Here is a 10,469-nt window from a genome sequence, read left to right on the forward strand (position 1 = left end):
AAACTAAGAAACTGTGTTGGATGCGTTTGGGAAGAACACATTGAATCAAGGTGAAGTCAGCTTATGTTGATAAAGGGAGGATTAAACATTTGGTCATGCAGTCAAGTAGGTGTTGTCAATCCCACAAGCAATTTGAACGCCTATAAATAGGGAGTTAGGATTTCATTTTCAAATTACACAAAAATCATAAATTTTGTAGAGAAAGTAGAGGGCAGTGAGGGTTCAGAGGAATGTGTCAATTTTGGACAAGGAGATCTTCCAATCTACTCGTGCGTTTGGAGTGATTCCAAAGCCGTCTAAAAGCTCTGGAAGTCTAGTTTTTAGAGTAGGGCTGCAAGAGGAAAAAGCTCAAAGGAATTGGGCTGGAGGTTGAGAAGAAGGAAGAAGGGTCAGACTGTCGGATCAGTCTGGGCTAGTCTTGAAGATTTTGAGATTCCGGCCAAACCACGAGAAATTTGGAGCTGAAAGTTTAGGGTAAGATTCTAAGATATTTTAGAATAAGTTTATAGAAGGAAGTTTCCAAATAAGGTTCGAAACTATGAGTAATCTAAGTTGTAATTTGAATCTGGATTCTAGGGGTGAAAAAGGGACCCGAGGAGCTACTAGAGTGAAAAGTTCCTAAGAGTTCGAGGTGAGTAGCTAAAATGTTTTCGAACTAAAATGTTTTTAAGCTGTTTTGATTATAAACGTTTTATAGAAAGCATGTTTGCGAAAATAATTCCCATGCCTACTAGTTTTCTCTAGTTGTTTCTCTAATGATTACAAACATCCTGATCGGATCGCTCCATAGGTTTGGCTGAAGCCCAGAACGTCATTTCTAATGATGGGGTCGAGGATCTATTGTCTTTTAAGAAAGAAACGGATGATGTTGACAAAGATGAATGGATTAAAGCCATGAACCAAGAGATGAAGTCTATGTACTTCAATAATGTCTGGGAGCTTGTGGATCCGCTTGATGGGGTAAGACCTATGGGGTGTAAATGGATCTATAAGCGAAAGAGAGGTGTAGATGGAAAGATGCAAACCTTTAAGGCTAGTCTCGTGGCAAAAGGTTATACCCAGGTTGAAGGAGTTGATTATGAGGAAACTTTAGCACCTGTTATCATGCTCAAGTCTATTGGGATACTCCTGTTCATAGCTACATTTTATGATTGTGAGATATGGAAAATGGACGTCAAGACTGCCTTTCTTAATGGTAATCTTGAGAAGACCACCTACATAGCTCAACCAGAGGGGTTCATAGTTACAGATCAAGAGCAAAAAGTTTGCAAGCTTAATAGGTCCATTTATGGGCTGAAACAAGCATCTCGATCGTGGAACATTAGATTTGACACTGCGATCAAATCGTTTGGCTTTGATCAGGAGGTTGATGAGCCTTGTGTCTACAAGAAGATCATAAAAAACTCAATAGCTTTCCTGGTACTGTATGTGGATGATATCCTACTTATTGAGAATGATGTAAAGTATCTGACTGACATTAAAAGTTGCTAGCTGCCCAGTTCCAAATGAAATATTAGGGTGAGGGATAGTATGTTATAAGATCCAGATCATTCAGGATCGTAAGAACAAGAGGTTACCCTTGTCTCAGGCATCGTACATCGATCAAATGTTGATCGGGTACAGGATGAAGGATTCAAAGAGGGATTTGTTACCCTTCAGGCATGGAATCATTTTTTCTAAGGATCAATGTCCTAAGATACCTCAAAGAATATGAAACGGATTCCCTATGCTTCAACTGGTGAAAGCATAATGTATGCAGTGTTGTGTACTAGACCCGACATTTATTATGCAGTAGGGATTGTCAGTCGTTATCAGTCAAATCTAGGATTTGATCACTTGGCGACGGTTAAGACAATCCTCAAGTATCTTCGAAGAATGAGAGACTACATGCTCGTATATGGAGATAAGGTTCTGATCCTTACAGGATACACAGACTCTGACTTTCAGATCAATAGACATTCTTGTAAATCGACATAGGGATCAGTGTTCACTCTGAATCGAAGGGCTATAGTGCGGCGAAGCATCACAAGGATGCATCACAGACTCCACTATGGAAGCCGAATACATAACCGCTTGTGAAGTAGCTAATGAGGCTGTTTGGCTGAGGAAATTCCTTACAGATCGTGAAGTTGTTCCAAATATAGATTTTCCAATCACTCATTATTATGATAACAATGAGGCAGTGGAAAATTCGAATGAGCCTCGAAGTCATCGTCGAGGCACACATATAGAACAGAAATGCCACTTGATTAGGGAGATTATGCATCGCGGTGATGTAATAGTCACGAAGGTTGCGTCGGAGCACAACGTTGCTAATCCATTTACAAAGACTCTCACGGCTAAAGTGTTCAAGGGTCACCTGGAGAGTCTGGGTCTGCGCGACATGCGACATCTTGTCTAGGGCAAGTGGGAGAAGATATTAGGGTATGCCCTAGTTTATTATATATTGTACATGTCTTTATCTTGTATTATACATTAGTCTCCCAAGGCATTAGGAAAAATGGAAGATTGTTGGGACTGGTGTCCTAATTCTTCCGAAGTCTTGTATTTATAATATGTACACATTGTTATGAATAAAATAAGAGTTATCTTATCTGGCATTTACACATATACAATAAACAAAGATCCATGGTTATTGTATGTAAACTAAAACATGTATATGAGATATACAAGTGGATCATGCTTTAAGTGATAACCTAAATAGGTCTGTAGTATAAGGATTAAGGTGGGATATCTGATCCTGATGATACTACGGATACGACCCGCTTTGTAGAGGTTTACAAGTGTTGTGAACTACTACAAATGGTACATCTTGACCATTCATGTGGAGACATGTGAGCGGTGGTGTCCTATACAAAGAGTTTGTATAAGACCAGACCACGAGATGATTCGTCTTTGTATATAACGTCGTTGATACTGGTGACTTACATCTCACCTAAACGACCGTAGGTGACATGACCTCAATCCGGAGCGTTTTGGGAACACCTATCTTTGAGGGTGATCATTTGATTATTATGGGTAAGAGTGGCCAGATTGCCAACTTAACATACCTACCTTTTTGGGGACTTGTCTGATTTGGGAGCTGGAAATTCAGTTACACAAGATGGAATTCACTGCTTCCCCGAAGCAAGGGTACTTAGATAGATTGCTCCCTAAGGGCTGATTCTGGGGCTCGAACATAGTGGCCAACTCTTCTCTTTGGAAGGACTCAATCATAGTAGAACTATGACTTATGTTCATTAGAGGGATTAGTTGTGCTTAAAGAGTTAGATGTAACTACAGGGGCATAACGATTATTGGCCCAACTGTACTTACAGGCGATCTATGAAGGATTACCACACTGTTGATCGGTTGATATGGACACATAATATATCTGTAGTAAGGAGAGTTAAGCTATTGGTCTTTAGTAGAGTGCTTGGCAGTTGACGGATGGTGGATCCCATGACTAAAGAGTTTAGCCAATTATTCACGTACCATTGAGCTACAAGTCCATAAGGGCCCCTTGGTAGCTCAATGGGTTCAAGTTGAGGATAAGTTCTTAGTGTTGATTTGAAATGTTTAGTGTGGTGTATTAGATACATCAAGTGGAGGATTAATATAAATGAGATTTACATTAAGTACCATGAATTAGACAAAGAGTTATGGTTTATATGTTTCATGAGATGAAATATTAAAACTATAGGTTATAAATATAGTTTTGTAAGTTGATTATCATGTATATTTATAATAATATTAATTATTGTATAATTATCTCTTTTTCTTTAATAACCAACTGAGTGGGGTTTATTGGTTGTTTCATGGTAATCGTGAGATAAAAGGAAAATATTTTCTTATTTTTAGTTGATGTTTTTGTGAGAGTTTCCATTCTCGGATTACTCACGGCGGTTGTCAAGTATAATAGATTTGCTAAACGGCAGCTGAAGAGAGACTAGACGATCGTGGAGTGTTTCTATACGATAGATCACTTAACTGGCCAATTAGCTAAAAAATTGCGTAGCTTTTGCTAATCGATTGCATAGATTCTATAAACGATTGGGCATTGTCTATACGATAGATATTTGTCATCTCCCACTTGCTCAATCGTTTACACGATTGTTGCTCCAGTCTCTTCCTCTAATCAAGTCCACACAAAGCCCACACTTCTGGATTCTCACATCGAGAATACCAAGGTAGCCATTGTGGTGGTGTTGTACTCAACTTGACATTGTCGAGGTTTATTGGAGGCCGTTCGTTATGTTCGCAGTTTCGTGTGGTGGTTGTCGATTGTTCGTGACCTTGGAGATCGCTGAGTTCGAGCATTCGTGTTTTGCAGTTTTGTGGCATTCATAATTAAGGGTGTTAAAGATGAGTCTTCAAATGTATGTTATTTTTAACCCTTAATCGTATAGTAGAGTATGCTATAATTTTGTATGTTGCATAGCCTTTATGTTTCCGCTTGTGTACTATAATTGTTAATGTTCATATACAAATGGAATTTGAAATGATCATTCTGCTGCTCATAGAAATCCTCATGTTCAATTTCCTTCAAGTACAATGTTTTCTTTTTGTTGTTAGAGTTCTAGTTTTGTAAGTTAGTTTTGTCATGAGTCATGAAAATATAGTCCTTGGTAATATGAAAATATCTTAGAATGTCAGTGGAGCTAGATTATTCACCTTCAAGAGTTTTAGGTGTTAAAAAAGATGGGTTTGGTTTATAAGTCTGAGATGTTCAACTATGTAATAGGTTCTTTTTGTTTGGTATCAGTGGATTTCTATATGACTTGTTCTATAAATTCAATAAGTTTCTTTTGTTATGTTTGTTTATTTAATATGTGTCTATGTTTCTTTATTTAATAGGTGTCCATCAAAAGGGTACAAATCAACCTTAAGAAATTTCCATTGAGAGATCAAGAGAATCTTACAAATTACAAATGAACAAAAGAGGCTTGCAAAATATTTTATTTACTCACAGAAATAAACATAAAAGATACAATACTTTATTTTGTATCATTTTACTTTGTTCTAGGAAATGATTACATTCTTTTTTCTTATTTTTTTTTGTAAAGTTAATAGATTTATTTTTAACTAATGAAAATCATGGTATTTAATGTGTTATGAAGTATTTAATATATGTGGGTTGATCTAGAGTCACAAGTTTATTTTTAACACAAATATGAACAATAATATACAAACTATTCTTATTTAGTAAAAAAATTGTACCTTTTATAGCCATGAGCAAATCAATAACAATATATATATATAGTGAAAGCAAGTGCAATCAAAAGATTATTATAGTAGTTATAGCTATTAGAAAAGACTAAATAACCTTACTATAGCATAAGATTAAAGCTATAAGTACTATATTATAGCGTTGAAAAAGTTCTATCAAATATTACATGCATAATAAAAATGTAAGATTTTATTACATATTTGTCTATCTAACGCGCAATATAATGATAATCAAGGCTTTGACATTAAAAGTGAGTCATTATTAAATTGTAATTTAGATAAACCATGCTAACATTATACAGTATTATAATCCATAGTGTACCCATCTATTTTTAACCAACTTTATTTAAATTAATTTTTTTTTAGATTGATTTTTACTTTTATTTTTCTAATCTAATTTGTTGTTATCCACCTTTATTGGTCGTTTTTTGGAATCCAACAAGAGAGGTGTATTAATTTTCAAATCTTACAAATTAACTCCGTTTTAGTTTTATTAAATGAGTTTTAATCTCTTTTTTAAAATATTTGTTTCAATGACATTTTTTTAAAATTTCTGACGACTGATTCTAGAAATATTTGAGAGTCGAATTTTCTAGATTCTCAAGGTGAGGGTTCATAATTTATGGAAATCCAATTCTAAATACAAGATAAAAATGAATTTAATTAAAATAATCATTTTCTTAAAAAAACTTATACTTGATAGGGACAAGACCCTCAAACAATGGTACAAAGTTGGCCCTTGCGAACAACTTGATGTACTATCTTCAGATCCCTGGGGAAGAGATTCAAGTTGGCCCTTGCGAACAGCTTGATGTACTATCTTTAGATCCCTGGGGAAGAGATTCAAGTTGGCCCTTGCGAACAGCTTGATGTACTATCTCCCTTCGACCCTTTGAGGGAAATGTGGCTTTGTTTTTTGTTTCAACCCCAAAAAGTCTCATACCAATGGAGATAGTCATCCTCACTTATATACCCATGATCCTCCTTTTTATCTAACCAATGTGGGACATTGAACATTCTCAACAATATTAAAAGGTTATCCTATGACACATTATGAGAAATTGTAATAATTTCTCACATTCTTGAAGTGAGAAAATTCTCAATTCTAACATAGCGGAATTGATGAAATTTGTCAACTTATTTTATGAGATCATGACTCTAAATATTAGAGAAATGAAGTGTAAAAGACATTATTTTAAAAATCTTATTTCTCAAAAACTTAATTTCTTTAGCTAATATTTTAAATTCTAGATTTAAAATTTGACCACCATTCTCCAACGGATGTTGTGGGGTGTTAATAACTTTTGCATACACAGATGACTCTCAAACTCAACTATAGTTTTGTAGACCATTTTTTATTGGTTTTTATTAAGAAAAATTGTTTACTTCATTTCGATGCCCAATCACACCCTAAAAAAAAATGGTGGCGCTTCATTTTTATTTTCATTTAAAATTAATCTTTTTCGAGGATATCAGTCGCTATGCATCGTCTCGGACACATGACGACACATAGCATCAAAGTTTTCATTCTATTTCTCTAGACATCATAATTTCTACCATTAGTAAATGGGGGTTTATCAATAGATTGATCATTTGAAGTTGTCATGACTTTAGCAATTAAGGGTTTGTTTTGGTAGAAAATCTAAGAACAAAAATTTGAAAACAAATAACTCAATAAAACCATAGTTGTAGTTCGTGTTTTTATATATGTGCTTGGTAGCAGATTCAGTAGTTGAGTTTTAATTTAAACAATTGTTTAAAATGTGATGATATTTATATAACTTATTATACTTACTCACTAAATATTAGTTGATAAAAAACTATAATCAATTTATTTGTTGACATATTTTATATTAACTTTTTTTATAATTATTATTTTGTATATTATATAATTTATAATACATTATATAATGCCTATTTACTTTTCATAAAATTAATTGAATTTATAACATGATATATTATAGTTCTAAATATTTTTATCTTTATTTGATATAATTATACATACTAAAGTTCAAAATTCAAAATCTAGATATAATAAAAATATAAAAATATTATTTTTCAGAATTTGCATAGTTTGGAAAACATAATTCGAAAACACTTTTCATAAAGAAAATGTAGGTTGTCTGCAAAACATATATTTGCTAATCTGCATTCACTTGAGAATGACCAATAAAGTGACATAAACAAAGTAAAGTACCCAATTTAATTTTCATAACAATATTGATAATATGAATACGCAAAGAAAAATTTAACCAACATAAATAGACAAATATGAATAATTAATTTCAAGATCAAATTATAGAAAATAATTTCATGCAAAATAAAATATAATAATAAGTTAATTACAAGACTATTTATGAGAGAGATGGATAGAAAAAGTGACACAAAAAGATCTTTAGTAGTTCAACACCACTGGTCTATTCCATTTTACAATCTCCTTTTAGGTATGATAATAACTTGACTATTTTCATTGCTTAGAGCTGAACAGTTTCAATATTCTGTTTTCGGATGTAAGAAAAAACCCAATCCCTTCTACATTGAAAAATCAAATTGTTACAACAATCTTTACAATAAATTTCGAGTTGAAGATCAAGATAGGATACACAAGTCTATTCTCAAAGAACAATTCATACAAGTAAAACCCTTACAATAATGGCTATAACAAAAATACAAAAAACTCGATCTAAAAAATTAACAAAAAATTGGAATAAGCTATCAAACGTTGTAGGATTTTAAGGACTTGTTTAAGAATTTTTTAAATTATTTTTATTTTCAAACAGAGGTAAAAAGGCTAAACTTGTTTTTGGCTAGAAAATATAAACATTTTGACCATTTGACCAATAATATAAATAATATATTTTTTGCCACATGTTAGTCTCTCATTGGTTTATATAAAGTAATACTAAAAATTTAAACTTTTGACCGTAGGACTTTTTTATTATAATTGAATTTGTTTTATTATTTTATTAATAAATTTGCCATCTGTTATAATATAGTTACACAGGTAACGCCAAGTCTCCATGTCATATGTCATGTCATCATTTTTATGATTAAAAATTGCCACGTCATCTGTCACATCATCAATTCACCATTGATCGCACATATGTAAGGTGCCACGTTATCAATTTGACCGTTGAATTCACCACTTAAGATGCCATGTTCGTCACTACATGAAGATTTTCTTTCCATTTTTATTTCGGTCATAACTTTTTTGTTTGAGCTCCAATTTGAGTGTTTCAAAGTTCCACCTTCCTCTGGCTTATCAACGGTAGTCTGCTCAGGGTTCCAACCTCAACGGTTGATAACTATTGACATCCTTGTTCCGAGTTCTATACAATGAATTCTTCAAAATACTAAAATTATTAGTGAATAAAAGCAAATTTGTTTTGATCAAAATGTTAATTAATTAATTGTAAATGAAGGATCGAAAAACCAGCAAGGATTACTAACCTTGGAGCCTTCTATGGTTATTCTCAATAATACTTGGGTACAAAGCTGATCCAAACACAACATTAATCTTGCTTGAGAAAATTAATTTGCTAATGGTAATAGTAGAAATTATGAGTTTGGTCGTCGAAGAATGTAAGAACGCGTTAAGTTAATTTCTTTTATGTATATTTTTTTAACTAAAAATATATCATTCATTAGAAATGTCATAAAAATATATATTTTTTAAAGGTATTATAATTAAAATGTGGGGTGGAAAAATCGAACCTCAGATCTCGAGATCGATAGTACAAGCATTATGTCAAATGAGCTACGCTCTTATTGGCAAGTGTCATAAATATTTTATTTATAAATTTTCCTGAACATTTAAGGGAGAAACATAAGTCTAGGTTAGATAAAATGATGGGACAAAAAAAAAAAAAATAGTCAAGAAGCATGGCATTATTTCCAAAGAAAACATATTATATATTTCAAGGAAATGTTTCATCCATTTTACTTGAGGATAACCATTATTTACTTATTACAAAATCCTCACAATCTTAAGATTCAACTTTGACACACCTTAATTATTCATATCATGTGAGCTTGAGAGAAGACTTGTATAAAATCTTATTGTTTAAGGTGATATTCAATGTCTTTGGCAAGTTCATTCATAACATCATGGTATTTATTAGGGTACGGAGGTCCATCATGAAGTTTCTTATATTCCAAGATAAAAATTATCGAACTGCAATTCGGTCCCTTTAGCACAACTCGATATGTTCAGATGAAGGTTTTGTAATGCTTAAACACATCTCCTTCTAATCCAACTATCTTTATCACCAGATTTTTGTCATCGAATTCTACCCGTTCCTTGACAACTTCGGCTCTACCATCTTAAAAATCCTATAAACACAGAGAAAATGAGTAATAATTGGTTAGTAGCCAAGAAGTTTCTTATGAAAAGAGGTGAAAAGAAAAACGTATGAAGTGATCGTGGTCTTGGTCGTTGTAGTACGTATCGATTGTGTAATTCCAAATCTTGATGGAACCATGACCATGTTTGCTCCAATCTCCATCATGAACTTTAACTTTTTGGACTAACTTTGGAGAAATATTTGGAATATGAGAAATTTCATCTTTAAAGAGTTTGTAAAATCTATGTGCAGGTGTGTTTATTTCTACTTCACCCACAAGCTTGTTTATCAAACTTCTCTTACTATAGCTTGATTACTTTTAGAGAACACACCCACAAACAAAACAATATTCAATGCCTTCCCCTTTTTATACCACCCACACTTATATATTATTTTACTACATTTTATTGTTTTTGTTTTTTCTTCCATCTTATGTTGTCCAGCACATAGCCAACGAGGTTCGGTTTATCGTGTATTACAATTAGAAAATGAAAAATATTTGGATACATCTTGAGTTGCACTCATGTTTATACTATCATACTCAATAATCCAACTATAGTTTGTCATATGGAAAACTCTTGATTCTTTTTAATACTTTTATTATATCCTTTAACTTCCATTACATGTTTGAAATATTCTTTTAATTTAAAATACACATAAAAATCTTAAATGGTGTGGCAGTGATATTGTACGAAAACTCTAAAATGTTTATATTCTTATTAAGGATAGCTTTGAAACATTTGTAAAAAGTTTAACGAATTATATTATAATTAACTTTGAATAGAATAGTAAAACTTCCCTGATAAAAGCTATAGGTAAGGGGAAAAATATTTGTTTATTGATTAACTAAAAAGTTTCATATAAATATAATGTATATTTGAAAGGACACGAATATATTTATTTAATAATACAAAGCTT

At 32.5% G+C, this 10,469-nt stretch overlaps 1 long non-coding RNA gene across 1 annotated transcript; it reads right to left on the reverse strand.

The window, feature by feature from the left end:
- Positions 1-9,096: 9,096 nt before the first annotated feature.
- Positions 9,097-9,877, reverse strand: LOC150034983 (uncharacterized). Its single transcript, XR_016530904.1, has 2 exons — positions 9,653-9,877; positions 9,097-9,540 (listed from the first exon to the last, which is right to left on the reverse strand). It is a non-coding gene; the product is annotated as an uncharacterized LOC150034983 (long non-coding RNA).
- Positions 9,878-10,469: the final 592 nt, after the last annotated feature.

The sequence above is a fragment of the Benincasa hispida genome, chromosome 7, assembly GCF_027475165.1.
Source record: "Benincasa hispida cultivar pf3 chromosome 7, pf3_genome.v1.1, whole genome shotgun sequence".
Classification (NCBI taxonomy): Eukaryota; Viridiplantae; Streptophyta; class Magnoliopsida; order Cucurbitales; family Cucurbitaceae; genus Benincasa; species Benincasa hispida.